At 45.6% G+C, this 18,044-nt stretch overlaps 6 non-coding genes across 6 annotated transcripts; all 6 read left to right on the top strand.

Moving 5' to 3' along the window:
* LOC147100827 (U1 spliceosomal RNA) lies at positions 1–164 on the top strand. Its single transcript, XR_015073620.1, has one exon. It is a non-coding gene; the product is annotated as a U1 spliceosomal RNA (small nuclear RNA).
* A 2,973-nt stretch (positions 165–3,137) lies between these two features.
* LOC147100826 (U1 spliceosomal RNA) lies at positions 3,138–3,301 on the top strand. The gene has a single exon (XR_015073619.1). It is a non-coding gene; the product is annotated as a U1 spliceosomal RNA (small nuclear RNA).
* A 2,971-nt stretch (positions 3,302–6,272) lies between these two features.
* LOC147100825 (U1 spliceosomal RNA) lies at positions 6,273–6,436 on the top strand. The gene has a single exon (XR_015073618.1). It is a non-coding gene; the product is annotated as a U1 spliceosomal RNA (small nuclear RNA).
* Positions 6,437–9,409: 2,973 nt separating this feature from the next.
* Positions 9,410–9,573, top strand: LOC147100824 (U1 spliceosomal RNA). The gene has a single exon (XR_015073617.1). It is a non-coding gene; the product is annotated as a U1 spliceosomal RNA (small nuclear RNA).
* A 2,973-nt stretch (positions 9,574–12,546) lies between these two features.
* On the top strand, positions 12,547–12,710 carry LOC147100823 (U1 spliceosomal RNA). Its single transcript, XR_015073615.1, has one exon. It is a non-coding gene; the product is annotated as a U1 spliceosomal RNA (small nuclear RNA).
* Positions 12,711–15,681: 2,971 nt separating this feature from the next.
* Positions 15,682–15,845, top strand: LOC147100822 (U1 spliceosomal RNA). The gene has a single exon (XR_015073614.1). It is a non-coding gene; the product is annotated as a U1 spliceosomal RNA (small nuclear RNA).
* Positions 15,846–18,044: the final 2,199 nt, after the last annotated feature.

Genomic DNA, 18,044 nt, shown 5'->3' with positions numbered 1-18,044 from the left:
ATACTTACCTGGCAGGGGAGACACCATGATCAAGAAGGTGGTTTTCCCAGGACGAGGCTAGCCCATTGCACTTCGGGTGTGCTGACGCCTGCGATGTCCCCAAATGCGGGATACTCGACTGCAAAATTTGTGGTAGTGGGGGACTGCGTTCGCGCTCTCCCCTGGCTTTACAATTAAAATTAGAATTTCAACACCATTCTCTTTTCAACTAAACTCTCACGTTATCTTCGCTCATTTGCGTTGTTTTCAATTCTAACTTCGCTTTATTCCCAACAGAGGGCGCTGCGACACAAAATCTTTTTTAACAACTCTGCATAATGGCCTATTCAAATCGCATCATAAGCGGTCCCTGACGCTCACATTTCATTTCATCTTTACACTCACAGTTATATTCATCCTTACAACTAAGAAATTACACATTTTGCACAATCAACAATTATACACCGCATGCAAGAAATGTTTCAAAGCTGCATGCCAACTCTGCACTTATTAACTACAGAAACAATCATACAGCACACAACCAGGCCATTCGGCCCATTGTGTCTCTGCCGGCTCTTTCAAAGGGCTATCCAATTAATCCTACTCCTCTCTTCTTTCACCAAAGCCCTGCAATTATTTTACCTTCAAATATTATCCAAATTACCTTTTTACCTTAGGTCACCTCGAGCTGGGGTGGGGAAGGCGGGGAAATGTCCTACTGTCGCCTCTGGTTCTTTTGCAAATTTTCTTCAATCTGTGTCTCCTGGTTACTGACCCTTCCGACACTGGAAACAGTTTCTCCTTATTTACTCATCATCTTGTACTTATGTAGCGCCTTTAATATAGTGAAACGTCCCAAGGCACCCCACAGGAGTGTTATCAAACTAAATTTGACACCCAGCCGCACAAGGAGATATTAGGACAGATGACCAAAAGCTTGCTCGAAAAGGTAGGTTTTAAGGAGCGTCTGAAAGGAGGAGAGAGAGAGAGAGGCGGAGAGGTTTCGGGAGGGAATTCCAGAGTTTAGGGCCTAGGCAGCTGAAAGCACGCCCGCCACCGGTGGAGCGAATAAAGTAGGGGATACGCAAGACGCCCAAATTGCATGATCACAGAGATCAAAGGCGACATGAGGGAAAATGTTCTTACGCAGCGAGCGGTTAGCATCTGGAAATCACTGCCTGAAAGGGTGCTGGAGACAAATTCAATTGTGGCTTTCAGAAGAGAATTGGATAAGTACCTGAAAGAAAAGAATCTGCAGGGCTACGGGGAAAAGGCAGGGGGCTGGGACTAGCCGAAGTGCTCTTGCAGAGAGTCGGCACGGGCTCGACGGGCCGAATGGCCTCCCTCTGTGCTGCAATCATTCTATTATATGACCTCGGAGGGTTGTAGGCAACGGTCCCTCTAATTTGTTTCTTTGGCCCGCACGCCCCGTCAACGGGCTGTGCGGCCCATTCAAAATTCAGCACGTGCACGTTTTTTCTATTCAAAAGCCGGCTCACCGGATGCGCGGGACCTGCAGCGCTCTGCGTTTCCACGCGGCTTTAAAGAGTGCATTGGTTGCAGGGCTGGAGGAGGTTACAGGGAAAGGGAGGGGCGATGCCGTGGAGGGATTTGAAAACAAGAGAATTTTAAAATCGAGGTGTTGCTGGACCATGAGCCGATGCAGGTCAGCGAGCACAGATGGTGATGGGTAAATGGGACTTGGTGCGACTTAGGATACGGGCAGCAGAGTTCTTGGAGAAGCAACCCTTTCTGTTACTTCTTTATTTGTGGATGACGGCATGTGGTTAAGAAATAAGAAATAAGAGCAGGAGTAGGCCACGCGGCCCCTCGAGCCTGCTCCGCCATTCAATGGCTGATCATCGACCTCAACTCCACTTTCCCGCCCGATCTCCATAGCCCTAGAGTCCAAAAATCTATCAATCTCAGCCTTGAATATACCCAAAGACTCAGCATTCACAGACCTCTGGGGCAGAGAATTCCAAAGATTCACAATCTTCTGAGTGAAGAAATTCCTCCTCATCTCGGTCTTAAATGGCCTACCCTTTATCCTGAGACTATGCCCCCTAGTTCTAGACACTCCAGCCAGGGGAAACAACCTCTCAGTATCTACCCTGTCAATCCCCTTCAGAATCTTGCATGTTTCAATGAGATCACCCCTCATTCTTCTAAACTCCCGAGAGTATAGGCCCATTCTACACAATCTCTCATCGTAGGACAGCCCTCTCATGTTGTTTGCAAAGGAAAATGCCATGGTTCTTAGAAGGTCCTGGTGATATTCCCTGCCACAGGACATCATTTTGATTTAAGGCATGACTGAAACGGAACAGGAGAAAGTCTTACTGGAAGCACTGACCATGCTGGAGGAAGTTAGGATTGCTGCACCGTTGGCTCGAGTACCTCAATATTTCCAGTGTCTCCCTTACATATAACAACATTAAGGAACATTTATTTTCCAGCTCCGTGTCTAAGCTCTTAATGTGGCTTTTCCTTATATCATTTACTCACTATGAGGACAATGATCTTACTGAAAAGAGTGAGAAAGATTGCAAACAAAAACAACAACGACAACTTATATTTATATAGCGTCTTTAACGTAGTAAAAACGTCCCAAGGCCCTTCACAGGATTATTATAAGACAAAAAATGTGAAACCCGCTTAAAGAAATGAAGGTAGGTTTGTTGGTGAAATATTTCAAGCACAGTGAGCGAATGTGACAAGTGAAGACTTGATGGGCCAGAACCTCACTACTGTATGTCCCTATCGGTCTTTATGGGCAAAACTTGAAAATTGCTTTTTCAAAGACATCAGATTCCGAATTATTGTTCATATGAAGATATGACAAACATTTACTTCAGATGCAATAAATATAAGGAGAGATTTATTTCCAGAAAACTTTCCGTGGCCTGAAGGAAAGTTACTGAGGGAGCGTTCGTTTCCTTTTAAGGACAATATGCAAATATGCATGGCCGGCTCTGTATTATTGCAGCGTTTTGTCAAAGGGTATATCATTATATATTGCAATATTTTAGCAGAATCGACATGAGAAAACAGCAGCACTTTCTGAATGAAGGGACATTGTGATTTTAAAAAAGGAGTCGTTGAGACGGTAAGAGGCAGTGAATGATGTGGCGAGGCAGTGTGTGCAGCTGGAAAGCATACTTACCTGGCAGGGGAGACACCATGATCAAGAAGGTGGTTTTCCCAGGACGAGGCTAGCCCATTGCACTTCGGGTGTGCTGACGCCTGCGATGTCCCCAAATGCGGGATACTCGACTGCAAAATTTGTGGTAGTGGGGGACTGCGTTCGCGCTCTCCCCTGGCTTTACAATTAAAATTAGAATTTCAACACCATTCTCTTTTCAACTAAACTCTCACGTTATCTTCGCTCATTTGCGTTGTTTTCAATTCTAACTTCGCTTTATTCCCAACAGAGGGCGCTGCGACACAAAATCTTTTTTAACAACTCTGCATAATGGCCTATTCAAATCGCATCATAAGCGGTCCCTGACGCTCACATTTCATTTCATCTTTACACTCACAGTTATATTCATCCTTACAACTAAGAAATTACACATTTTGCACAATCAACAATTATACACCGCATGCAAGAAATGTTTCAAAGCTGCATGCCAACTCTGCACTTATTAACTACAGAAACAATCATACAGCACACAACCAGGCCATTCGGCCCATTGTGTCTCTGCCGGCTCTTTCAAAGGGCTATCCAATTAATCCTACTCCTCTCTTCTTTCACCAAAGCCCTGCAATTATTTTACCTTCAAATATTATCCAAATTACCTTTTTACCTTAGGTCACCTCGAGCTGGGGTGGGGAAGGCGGGGAAATGTCCTACTGTCGCCTCTGGTTCTTTTGCAAATTTTCTTCAATCTGTGTCTCCTGGTTACTGACCCTTCCGACACTGGAAACAGTTTCTCCTTATTTACTCATCATCTTGTACTTATGTAGCGCCTTTAATATAGTGAAACGTCCCAAGGCACCCCACAGGAGTGTTATCAAACTAAATTTGACACCCAGCCGCACAAGGAGATATTAGGACAGATGACCAAAAGCTTGCTCGAAAAGGTAGGTTTTAAGGAGCGTCTGAAAGGAGGAGAGAGAGAGAGGCGGAGAGGTTTCGGGAGGGAATTCCAGAGTTTAGGGCCTAGGCAGCTGAAAGCACGCCCGCCACCGGTGGAGCGAATAAAGTAGGGGATACGCAAGACGCCCAAATTGCATGATCACAGAGATCAAAGGCGACATGAGGGAAAATGTTCTTACGCAGCGAGCGGTTAGCATCTGGAAATCACTGCCTGAAAGGGTGCTGGAGACAAATTCAATTGTGGCTTTCAGAAGAGAATTGGATAAGTACCTGAAAGAAAAGAATCTGCAGGGCTACGGGGAAAAGGCAGGGGGCTGGGACTAGCCGAAGTGCTCTTGCAGAGAGTCGGCACGGGCTCGACGGGCCGAATGGCCTCCCTCTGTGCTGCAATCATTCTATTATATGACCTCGGAGGGTTGTAGGCAACGGTCCCTCTAATTTGTTTCTTTGGCCCGCACGCCCCGTCAACGGGCTGTGCGGCCCATTCAAAATTCAGCACGTGCACGTTTTTTCTATTCAAAAGCCGGCTCACCGGATGCGCGGGACCTGCAGCGCTCTGCGTTTCCACGCGGCTTTAAAGAGTGCATTGGTTGCAGGGCTGGAGGAGGTTACAGGGAAAGGGAGGGGCGATGCCGTGGAGGGATTTGAAAACAAGAGAATTTTAAAATCGAGGTGTTGCTGGACCATGAGCCGATGCAGGTCAGCGAGCACAGATGGTGATGGGTAAATGGGACTTGGTGCGACTTAGGATACGGGCAGCAGAGTTCTTGGAGAAGCAACCCTTTCTGTTACTTCTTTATTTGTGGATGACGGCATGTGGTTAAGAAATAAGAAATAAGAGCAGGAGTAGGCCACGCGGCCCCTCGAGCCTGCTCCGCCATTCAATGGCTGATCATCGACCTCAACTCCACTTTCCCGCCCGATCTCCATAGCCCTAGAGTCCAAAAATCTATCAATCTCAGCCTTGAATATACCCAAAGACTCAGCATTCACAGACCTCTGGGGCAGAGAATTCCAAAGATTCACAATCTTCTGAGTGAAGAAATTCCTCCTCATCTCGGTCTTAAATGGCCTACCCTTTATCCTGAGACTATGCCCCCTAGTTCTAGACACTCCAGCCAGGGGAAACAACCTCTCAGTATCTACCCTGTCAATCCCCTTCAGAATCTTGCATGTTTCAATGAGATCACCCCTCATTCTTCTAAACTCCCGAGAGTATAGGCCCATTCTACACAATCTCTCATCGTAGGACAGCCCTCTCATGTTGTTTGCAAAGGAAAATGCCATGGTTCTTAGAAGGTCCTGGTGATATTCCCTGCCACAGGACATCATTTTGATTTAAGGCATGACTGAAACGGAACAGGAGAAAGTCTTACTGGAAGCACTGACCATGCTGGAGGATGTTAGGATTGCTGCACCGTTGGCTCGAGTACCTCAATATTTCCAGTGTCTCCCTTACATATAACAACATTAAGGAACATTTATTTTCCAGCTCCGTGTCTAAGCTCTTAATGTGGCTTTTCCTTATATCATTTACTCACTATGAGGACAATGATCTTACTGAAAAGAGTGAGAAAGATTGCAAACAAAAACAACAACGACAACTTATATTTATATAGCGTCTTTAACGTAGTAAAAACGTCCCAAGGCCCTTCACAGGATTATTATAAGACAAAAAATGTGAAACCCGCTTAAAGAAATGAAGGTAGGTTTGTTGGTGAAATATTTCAAGCACAGTGAGCGAATGTGACAAGTGAAGACTTGATGGGCCAGAACCTCACTACTGTATGTCCCTATCGGTCTTTATGGGCAAAACTTGAAAATTGCTTTTTCAAAGACATCAGATTCCGAATTATTGTTCATATGAAGATATGACAAACATTTACTTCAGATGCAATAAATATAAGGAGAGATTTATTTCCAGAAAACTTTCCGTGGCCTGAAGGAAAGTTACTGAGGGAGCGTTCGTTTCCTTTTAAGGACAATATGCAAATATGCATGGCCGGCTCTGTATTATTGCAGCGTTTTGTCAAAGGGTATATCATTATATATTGCAATATTTTAGCAGAATCGACATGAGAAAACAGCAGCACTTTCTGAATGAAGGGACATTGTGATTTTAAAAAAGGAGTCGTTGAGACGGTAAGAGGCAGTGAATGATGTGGCGAGGCAGTGTGTGCAGCTGGAAAGCATACTTACCTGGCAGGGGAGACACCATGATCAAGAAGGTGGTTTTCCCAGGACGAGGCTAGCCCATTGCACTTCGGGTGTGCTGACGCCTGCGATGTCCCCAAATGCGGGATACTCGACTGCAAAATTTGTGGTAGTGGGGGACTGCGTTCGCGCTCTCCCCTGGCTTTACAATTAAAATTAGAATTTCAACACCATTCTCTTTTCAACTAAACTCTCACGTTATCTTCGCTCATTTGCGTTGTTTTCAATTCTAACTTCGCTTTATTCCCAACAGAGGGCGCTGCGACACAAAATCTTTTTTAACAACTCTGCATAATGGCCTATTCAAATCGCATCATAAGCGGTCCCTGACGCTCACATTTCATTTCATCTTTACACTCACAGTTATATTCATCCTTACAACTAAGAAATTACACATTTTGCACAATCAACAATTATACACCGCATGCAAGAAATGTTTCAAAGCTGCATGCCAACTCTGCACTTATTAACTACAGAAACAATCATACAGCACACAACCAGGCCATTCGGCCCATTGTGTCTCTGCCGGCTCTTTCAAAGGGCTATCCAATTAATCCTACTCCTCTCTTCTTTCACCAAAGCCCTGCAATTATTTTACCTTCAAATATTATCCAAATTACCTTTTTACCTTAGGTCACCTCGAGCTGGGGTGGGGAAGGCGGGGAAATGTCCTACTGTCGCCTCTGGTTCTTTTGCAAATTTTCTTCAATCTGTGTCTCCTGGTTACTGACCCTTCCGACACTGGAAACAGTTTCTCCTTATTTACTCATCATCTTGTACTTATGTAGCGCCTTTAATATAGTGAAACGTCCCAAGGCACCCCACAGGAGTGTTATCAAACTAAATTTGACACCCAGCCGCACAAGGAGATATTAGGACAGATGACCAAAAGCTTGCTCGAAAAGGTAGGTTTTAAGGAGCGTCTGAAAGGAGGAGAGAGAGAGAGAGGCGGAGAGGTTTCGGGAGGGAATTCCAGAGTTTAGGGCCTAGGCAGCTGAAAGCACGCCCGCCACCGGTGGAGCGAATAAAGTAGGGGATACGCAAGACGCCCAAATTGCATGATCACAGAGATCAAAGGCGACATGAGGGAAAATGTTCTTACGCAGCGAGCGGTTAGCATCTGGAAATCACTGCCTGAAAGGGTGCTGGAGACAAATTCAATTGTGGCTTTCAGAAGAGAATTGGATAAGTACCTGAAAGAAAAGAATCTGCAGGGCTACGGGGAAAAGGCAGGGGGCTGGGACTAGCCGAAGTGCTCTTGCAGAGAGTCGGCACGGGCTCGACGGGCCGAATGGCCTCCCTCTGTGCTGCAATCATTCTATTATATGACCTCGGAGGGTTGTAGGCAACGGTCCCTCTAATTTGTTTCTTTGGCCCGCACGCCCCGTCAACGGGCTGTGCGGCCCATTCAAAATTCAGCACGTGCACGTTTTTTCTATTCAAAAGCCGGCTCACCGGATGCGCGGGACCTGCAGCGCTCTGCGTTTCCACGCGGCTTTAAAGAGTGCATTGGTTGCAGGGCTGGAGGAGGTTACAGGGAAAGGGAGGGGCGATGCCGTGGAGGGATTTGAAAACAAGAGAATTTTAAAATCGAGGTGTTGCTGGACCATGAGCCGATGCAGGTCAGCGAGCACAGATGGTGATGGGTAAATGGGACTTGGTGCGACTTAGGATACGGGCAGCAGAGTTCTTGGAGAAGCAACCCTTTCTGTTACTTCTTTATTTGTGGATGACGGCATGTGGTTAAGAAATAAGAAATAAGAGCAGGAGTAGGCCACGCGGCCCCTCGAGCCTGCTCCGCCATTCAATGGCTGATCATCGACCTCAACTCCACTTTCCCGCCCGATCTCCATAGCCCTAGAGTCCAAAAATCTATCAATCTCAGCCTTGAATATACCCAAAGACTCAGCATTCACAGACCTCTGGGGCAGAGAATTCCAAAGATTCACAATCTTCTGAGTGAAGAAATTCCTCCTCATCTCGGTCTTAAATGGCCTACCCTTTATCCTGAGACTATGCCCCCTAGTTCTAGACACTCCAGCCAGGGGAAACAACCTCTCAGTATCTACCCTGTCAATCCCCTTCAGAATCTTGCATGTTTCAATGAGATCACCCCTCATTCTTCTAAACTCCCGAGAGTATAGGCCCATTCTACACAATCTCTCATCGTAGGACAGCCCTCTCATGTTGTTTGCAAAGGAAAATGCCATGGTTCTTAGAAGGTCCTGGTGATATTCCCTGCCACAGGACATCATTTTGATTTAAGGCATGACTGAAACGGAACAGGAGAAAGTCTTACTGGAAGCACTGACCATGCTGGAGGATGTTAGGATTGCTGCACCGTTGGCTCGAGTACCTCAATATTTCCAGTGTCTCCCTTACATATAACAACATTAAGGAACATTTATTTTCCAGCTCCGTGTCTAAGCTCTTAATGTGGCTTTTCCTTATATCATTTACTCACTATGAGGACAATGATCTTACTGAAAAGAGTGAGAAAGATTGCAAACAAAAACAACAACGACAACTTATATTTATATAGCGTCTTTAACGTAGTAAAAACGTCCCAAGGCCCTTCACAGGATTATTATAAGACAAAAAATGTGAAACCCGCTTAAAGAAATGAAGGTAGGTTTGTTGGTGAAATATTTCAAGCACAGTGAGCGAATGTGACAAGTGAAGACTTGATGGGCCAGAACCTCACTACTGTATGTCCCTATCGGTCTTTATGGGCAAAACTTGAAAATTGCTTTTTCAAAGACATCAGATTCCGAATTATTGTTCATATGAAGATATGACAAACATTTACTTCAGATGCAATAAATATAAGGAGAGATTTATTTCCAGAAAACTTTCCGTGGCCTGAAGGAAAGTTACTGAGGGAGCGTTCGTTTCCTTTTAAGGACAATATGCAAATATGCATGGCCGGCTCTGTATTATTGCAGCGTTTTGTCAAAGGGTATATCATTATATATTGCAATATTTTAGCAGAATCGACATGAGAAAACAGCAGCACTTTCTGAATGAAGGGACATTGTGATTTTAAAAAAGGAGTCGTTGAGACGGTAAGAGGCAGTGAATGATGTGGCGAGGCAGTGTGTGCAGCTGGAAAGCATACTTACCTGGCAGGGGAGACACCATGATCAAGAAGGTGGTTTTCCCAGGACGAGGCTAGCCCATTGCACTTCGGGTGTGCTGACGCCTGCGATGTCCCCAAATGCGGGATACTCGACTGCAAAATTTGTGGTAGTGGGGGACTGCGTTCGCGCTCTCCCCTGGCTTTACAATTAAAATTAGAATTTCAACACCATTCTCTTTTCAACTAAACTCTCACGTTATCTTCGCTCATTTGCGTTGTTTTCAATTCTAACTTCGCTTTATTCCCAACAGAGGGCGCTGCGACACAAAATCTTTTTTAACAACTCTGCATAATGGCCTATTCAAATCGCATCATAAGCGGTCCCTGACGCTCACATTTCATTTCATCTTTACACTCACAGTTATATTCATCCTTACAACTAAGAAATTACACATTTTGCACAATCAACAATTATACACCGCATGCAAGAAATGTTTCAAAGCTGCATGCCAACTCTGCACTTATTAACTACAGAAACAATCATACAGCACACAACCAGGCCATTCGGCCCATTGTGTCTCTGCCGGCTCTTTCAAAGGGCTATCCAATTAATCCTACTCCTCTCTTCTTTCACCAAAGCCCTGCAATTATTTTACCTTCAAATATTATCCAAATTACCTTTTTACCTTAGGTCACCTCGAGCTGGGGTGGGGAAGGCGGGGAAATGTCCTACTGTCGCCTCTGGTTCTTTTGCAAATTTTCTTCAATCTGTGTCTCCTGGTTACTGACCCTTCCGACACTGGAAACAGTTTCTCCTTATTTACTCATCATCTTGTACTTATGTAGCGCCTTTAATATAGTGAAACGTCCCAAGGCACCCCACAGGAGTGTTATCAAACTAAATTTGACACCCAGCCGCACAAGGAGATATTAGGACAGATGACCAAAAGCTTGCTCGAAAAGGTAGGTTTTAAGGAGCGTCTGAAAGGAGGAGAGAGAGAGAGAGGCGGAGAGGTTTCGGGAGGGAATTCCAGAGTTTAGGGCCTAGGCAGCTGAAAGCACGCCCGCCACCGGTGGAGCGAATAAAGTAGGGGATACGCAAGACGCCCAAATTGCATGATCACAGAGATCAAAGGCGACATGAGGGAAAATGTTCTTACGCAGCGAGCGGTTAGCATCTGGAAATCACTGCCTGAAAGGGTGCTGGAGACAAATTCAATTGTGGCTTTCAGAAGAGAATTGGATAAGTACCTGAAAGAAAAGAATCTGCAGGGCTACGGGGAAAAGGCAGGGGGCTGGGACTAGCCGAAGTGCTCTTGCAGAGAGTCGGCACGGGCTCGACGGGCCGAATGGCCTCCCTCTGTGCTGCAATCATTCTATTATATGACCTCGGAGGGTTGTAGGCAACGGTCCCTCTAATTTGTTTCTTTGGCCCGCACGCCCCGTCAACGGGCTGTGCGGCCCATTCAAAATTCAGCACGTGCACGTTTTTTCTATTCAAAAGCCGGCTCACCGGATGCGCGGGACCTGCAGCGCTCTGCGTTTCCACGCGGCTTTAAAGAGTGCATTGGTTGCAGGGCTGGAGGAGGTTACAGGGAAAGGGAGGGGCGATGCCGTGGAGGGATTTGAAAACAAGAGAATTTTAAAATCGAGGTGTTGCTGGACCATGAGCCGATGCAGGTCAGCGAGCACAGATGGTGATGGGTAAATGGGACTTGGTGCGACTTAGGATACGGGCAGCAGAGTTCTTGGAGAAGCAACCCTTTCTGTTACTTCTTTATTTGTGGATGACGGCATGTGGTTAAGAAATAAGAAATAAGAGCAGGAGTAGGCCACGCGGCCCCTCGAGCCTGCTCCGCCATTCAATGGCTGATCATCGACCTCAACTCCACTTTCCCGCCCGATCTCCATAGCCCTAGAGTCCAAAAATCTATCAATCTCAGCCTTGAATATACCCAAAGACTCAGCATTCACAGACCTCTGGGGCAGAGAATTCCAAAGATTCACAATCTTCTGAGTGAAGAAATTCCTCCTCATCTCGGTCTTAAATGGCCTACCCTTTATCCTGAGACTATGCCCCCTAGTTCTAGACACTCCAGCCAGGGGAAACAACCTCTCAGTATCTACCCTGTCAATCCCCTTCAGAATCTTGCATGTTTCAATGAGATCACCCCTCATTCTTCTAAACTCCCGAGAGTATAGGCCCATTCTACACAATCTCTCATCGTAGGACAGCCCTCTCATGTTGTTTGCAAAGGAAAATGCCATGGTTCTTAGAAGGTCCTGGTGATATTCCCTGCCACAGGACATCATTTTGATTTAAGGCATGACTGAAACGGAACAGGAGAAAGTCTTACTGGAAGCACTGACCATGCTGGAGGATGTTAGGATTGCTGCACCGTTGGCTCGAGTACCTCAATATTTCCAGTGTCTCCCTTACATATAACAACATTAAGGAACATTTATTTTCCAGCTCCGTGTCTAAGCTCTTAATGTGGCTTTTCCTTATATCATTTACTCACTATGAGGACAATGATCTTACTGAAAAGAGTGAGAAAGATTGCAAACAAAAACAACAACGACAACTTATATTTATATAGCGTCTTTAACGTAGTAAAAACGTCCCAAGGCCCTTCACAGGATTATTATAAGACAAAAAATGTGAAACCCGCTTAAAGAAATGAAGGTAGGTTTGTTGGTGAAATATTTCAAGCACAGTGAGCGAATGTGACAAGTGAAGACTTGATGGGCCAGAACCTCACTACTGTATGTCCCTATCGGTCTTTATGGGCAAAACTTGAAAATTGCTTTTTCAAAGACATCAGATTCCGAATTATTGTTCATATGAAGATATGACAAACATTTACTTCAGATGCAATAAATATAAGGAGAGATTTATTTCCAGAAAACTTTCCGTGGCCTGAAGGAAAGTTACTGAGGGAGCGTTCGTTTCCTTTTAAGGACAATATGCAAATATGCATGGCCGGCTCTGTATTATTGCAGCGTTTTGTCAAAGGGTATATCATTATATATTGCAATATTTTAGCAGAATCGACATGAGAAAACAGCAGCACTTTCTGAATGAAGGGACATTGTGATTTTAAAAAAGGAGTCGTTGAGACGGTAAGAGGCAGTGAATGATGTGGCGAGGCAGTGTGTGCAGCTGGAAAGCATACTTACCTGGCAGGGGAGACACCATGATCAAGAAGGTGGTTTTCCCAGGACGAGGCTAGCCCATTGCACTTCGGGTGTGCTGACGCCTGCGATGTCCCCAAATGCGGGATACTCGACTGCAAAATTTGTGGTAGTGGGGGACTGCGTTCGCGCTCTCCCCTGGCTTTACAATTAAAATTAGAATTTCAACACCATTCTCTTTTCAACTAAACTCTCACGTTATCTTCGCTCATTTGCGTTGTTTTCAATTCTAACTTCGCTTTATTCCCAACAGAGGGCGCTGCGACACAAAATCTTTTTTAACAACTCTGCATAATGGCCTATTCAAATCGCATCATAAGCGGTCCCTGACGCTCACATTTCATTTCATCTTTACACTCACAGTTATATTCATCCTTACAACTAAGAAATTACACATTTTGCACAATCAACAATTATACACCGCATGCAAGAAATGTTTCAAAGCTGCATGCCAACTCTGCACTTATTAACTACAGAAACAATCATACAGCACACAACCAGGCCATTCGGCCCATTGTGTCTCTGCCGGCTCTTTCAAAGGGCTATCCAATTAATCCTACTCCTCTCTTCTTTCACCAAAGCCCTGCAATTATTTTACCTTCAAATATTATCCAAATTACCTTTTTACCTTAGGTCACCTCGAGCTGGGGTGGGGAAGGCGGGGAAATGTCCTACTGTCGCCTCTGGTTCTTTTGCAAATTTTCTTCAATCTGTGTCTCCTGGTTACTGACCCTTCCGACACTGGAAACAGTTTCTCCTTATTTACTCATCATCTTGTACTTATGTAGCGCCTTTAATATAGTGAAACGTCCCAAGGCACCCCACAGGAGTGTTATCAAACTAAATTTGACACCCAGCCGCACAAGGAGATATTAGGACAGATGACCAAAAGCTTGCTCGAAAAGGTAGGTTTTAAGGAGCGTCTGAAAGGAGGAGAGAGAGAGAGGCGGAGAGGTTTCGGGAGGGAATTCCAGAGTTTAGGGCCTAGGCAGCTGAAAGCACGCCCGCCACCGGTGGAGCGAATAAAGTAGGGGATACGCAAGACGCCCAAATTGCATGATCACAGAGATCAAAGGCGACATGAGGGAAAATGTTCTTACGCAGCGAGCGGTTAGCATCTGGAAATCACTGCCTGAAAGGGTGCTGGAGACAAATTCAATTGTGGCTTTCAGAAGAGAATTGGATAAGTACCTGAAAGAAAAGAATCTGCAGGGCTACGGGGAAAAGGCAGGGGGCTGGGACTAGCCGAAGTGCTCTTGCAGAGAGTCGGCACGGGCTCGACGGGCCGAATGGCCTCCCTCTGTGCTGCAATCATTCTATTATATGACCTCGGAGGGTTGTAGGCAACGGTCCCTCTAATTTGTTTCTTTGGCCCGCACGCCCCGTCAACGGGCTGTGCGGCCCATTCAAAATTCAGCACGTGCACGTTTTTTCTATTCAAAAGCCGGCTCACCGGATGCGCGGGACCTGCAGCGCTCTGCGTTTCCACGCGGCTTTAAAGAGTGCATTGGTTGCAGGGCTGGAGGAGGTTACAGGGAAAGGGAGGGGCGATGCCGTGGAGGGATTTGAAAACAAGAGAATTTTAAAATCGAGGTGTTGCTGGACCATGAGCCGATGCAGGTCAGCGAGCACAGATGGTGATGGGTAAATGGGACTTGGTGCGACTTAGGATACGGGCAGCAGAGTTCTTGGAGAAGCAACCCTTTCTGTTACTTCTTTATTTGTGGATGACGGCATGTGGTTAAGAAATAAGAAATAAGAGCAGGAGTAGGCCACGCGGCCCCTCGAGCCTGCTCCGCCATTCAATGGCTGATCATCGACCTCAACTCCACTTTCCCGCCCGATCTCCATAGCCCTAGAGTCCAAAAATCTATCAATCTCAGCCTTGAATATACCCAAAGACTCAGCATTCACAGACCTCTGGGGCAGAGAATTCCAAAGATTCACAATCTTCTGAGTGAAGAAATTCCTCCTCATCTCGGTCTTAAATGGCCTACCCTTTATCCTGAGACTATGCCCCCTAGTTCTAGACACTCCAGCCAGGGGAAACAACCTCTCAGTATCTACCCTGTCAATCCCCTTCAGAATCTTGCATGTTTCAATGAGATCACCCCTCATTCTTCTAAACTCCCGAGAGTATAGGCCCATTCTACACAATCTCTCATCGTAGGACAGCCCTCTCATGTTGTTTGCAAAGGAAAATGCCATGGTTCTTAGAAGGTCCTGGTGATATTCCCTGCCACAGGACATCATTTTGATTTAAGGCATGACTGAAACGGAACAGGAGAAAGTCTTACTGGAAGCACTGACCATGCTGGAGGATGTTAGGATTGCTGCACCGTTGGCTCGAGTACCTCAATATTTCCAGTGTCTCCCTTACATATAACAACATTAAGGAACATTTATTTTCCAGCTCCGTGTCTAAGCTCTTAATGTGGCTTTTCCTTATATCATTTACTCACTATGAGGACAATGATCTTACTGAAAAGAGTGAGAAAGATTGCAAACAAAAACAACAACGACAACTTATATTTATATAGCGTCTTTAACGTAGTAAAAACGTCCCAAGGCCCTTCACAGGATTATTATAAGACAAAAAATGTGAAACCCGCTTAAAGAAATGAAGGTAGGTTTGTTGGTGAAATATTTCAAGCACAGTGAGCGAATGTGACAAGTGAAGACTTGATGGGCCAGAACCTCACTACTGTATGTCCCTATCGGTCTTTATGGGCAAAACTTGAAAATTGCTTTTTCAAAGACATCAGATTCCGAATTATTGTTCATATGAAGATATGACAAACATTTACTTCAGATGCAATAAATATAAGGAGAGATTTATTTCCAGAAAACTTTCCGTGGCCTGAAGGAAAGTTACTGAGGGAGCGTTCGTTTCCTTTTAAGGACAATATGCAAATATGCATGGCCGGCTCTGTATTATTGCAGCGTTTTGTCAAAGGGTATATCATTATATATTGCAATATTTTAGCAGAATCGACATGAGAAAACAGCAGCACTTTCTGAATGAAGGGACATTGTGATTTTAAAAAAGGAGTCGTTGAGACGGTAAGAGGCAGTGAATGATGTGGCGAGGCAGTGTGTGCAGCTGGAAAGCATACTTACCTGGCAGGGGAGACACCATGATCAAGAAGGTGGTTTTCCCAGGACGAGGCTAGCCCATTGCACTTCGGGTGTGCTGACGCCTGCGATGTCCCCAAATGCGGGATACTCGACTGCAAAATTTGTGGTAGTGGGGGACTGCGTTCGCGCTCTCCCCTGGCTTTACAATTAAAATTAGAATTTCAACACCATTCTCTTTTCAACTAAACTCTCACGTTATCTTCGCTCATTTGCGTTGTTTTCAATTCTAACTTCGCTTTATTCCCAACAGAGGGCGCTGCGACACAAAATCTTTTTTAACAACTCTGCATAATGGCCTATTCAAATCGCATCATAAGCGGTCCCTGACGCTCACATTTCATTTCATCTTTACACTCACAGTTATATTCATCCTTACAACTAAGAAATTACACATTTTGCACAATCAACAATTATACACCGCATGCAAGAAATGTTTCAAAGCTGCATGCCAACTCTGCACTTATTAACTACAGAAACAATCATACAGCACACAACCAGGCCATTCGGCCCATTGTGTCTCTGCCGGCTCTTTCAAAGGGCTATCCAATTAATCCTACTCCTCTCTTCTTTCACCAAAGCCCTGCAATTATTTTACCTTCAAATATTATCCAAATTACCTTTTTACCTTAGGTCACCTCGAGCTGGGGTGGGGAAGGCGGGGAAATGTCCTACTGTCGCCTCTGGTTCTTTTGCAAATTTTCTTCAATCTGTGTCTCCTGGTTACTGACCCTTCCGACACTGGAAACAGTTTCTCCTTATTTACTCATCATCTTGTACTTATGTAGCGCCTTTAATATAGTGAAACGTCCCAAGGCACCCCACAGGAGTGTTATCAAACTAAATTTGACACCCAGCCGCACAAGGAGATATTAGGACAGATGACCAAAAGCTTGCTCGAAAAGGTAGGTTTTAAGGAGCGTCTGAAAGGAGGAGGAGAGAGAGAGAGGCGGAGAGGTTTCGGGAGGGAATTCCAGAGTTTAGGGCCTAGGCAGCTGAAAGCACGCCCGCCACCGGTGGAGCGAATAAAGTAGGGGATACGCAAGACGCCCAAATTGCATGATCACAGAGATCAAAGGCGACATGAGGGAAAATGTTCTTACGCAGCGAGCGGTTAGCATCTGGAAATCACTGCCTGAAAGGGTGCTGGAGACAAATTCAATTGTGGCTTTCAGAAGAGAATTGGATAAGTACCTGAAAGAAAAGAATCTGCAGGGCTACGGGGAAAAGGCAGGGGGCTGGGACTAGCCGAAGTGCTCTTGCAGAGAGTCGGCACGGGCTCGACGGGCCGAATGGCCTCCCTCTGTGCTGCAATCATTCTATTATATGACCTCGGAGGGTTGTAGGCAACGGTCCCTCTAATTTGTTTCTTTGGCCCGCACGCCCCGTCAACGGGCTGTGCGGCCCATTCAAAATTCAGCACGTGCACGTTTTTTCTATTCAAAAGCCGGCTCACCGGATGCGCGGGACCTGCAGCGCTCTGCGTTTCCACGCGGCTTTAAAGAGTGCATTGGTTGCAGGGCTGGAGGAGGTTACAGGGAAAGGGAGGGGCGATGCCGTGGAGGGATTTGAAAACAAGAGAATTTTAAAATCGAGGTGTTGCTGGACCATGAGCCGATGCAGGTCAGCGAGCACAGATGGTGATGGGTAAATGGGACTTGGTGCGACTTAGGATACGGGCAGCAGAGTTCTTGGAGAAGCAACCCTTTCTGTTACTTCTTTATTTGTGGATGACGGCATGTGGTTAAGAAATAAGAAATAAGAGCAGGAGTAGGCCACGCGGCCCCTCGAGCCTGCTCCGCCATTCAATGGCTGATCATCGACCTCAACTCCACTTTCCCGCCCGATCTCCATAGCCCTAGAGTCCAAAAATCTATCAATCTCAGCCTTGAATATACCCAAAGACTCAGCATTCACAGACCTCTGGGGCAGAGAATTCCAAAGATTCACAATCTTCTGAGTGAAGAAATTCCTCCTCATCTCGGTCTTAAATGGCCTACCCTTTATCCTGAGACTATGCCCCCTAGTTCTAGACACTCCAGCCAGGGGAAACAACCTCTCAGTATCTACCCTGTCAATCCCCTTCAGAATCTTGCATGTTTCAATGAGATCACCCCTCATTCTTCTAAACTCCCGAGAGTATAGGCCCATTCTACACAATCTCTCATCGTAGGACAGCCCTCTCATGTTGTTTGCAAAGGAAAATGCCATGGTTCTTAGAAGGTCCTGGTGATATTCCCTGCCACAGGACATCATTTTGATTTAAGGCATGACTGAAACGGAACAGGAGAAAGTCTTACTGGAAGCACTGACCATGCTGGAGGATGTTAGGATTGCTGC

This window comes from Somniosus microcephalus, chromosome 25 (genome assembly GCF_052327205.1).
Source record: "Somniosus microcephalus isolate GS21.2 chromosome 25, FLI_Smic_1.0, whole genome shotgun sequence".
NCBI lineage: Eukaryota > Metazoa > Chordata > Chondrichthyes > Squaliformes > Somniosidae > Somniosus > Somniosus microcephalus.
This window is presented reverse-complemented; position numbering and strand designations above follow the sequence as displayed.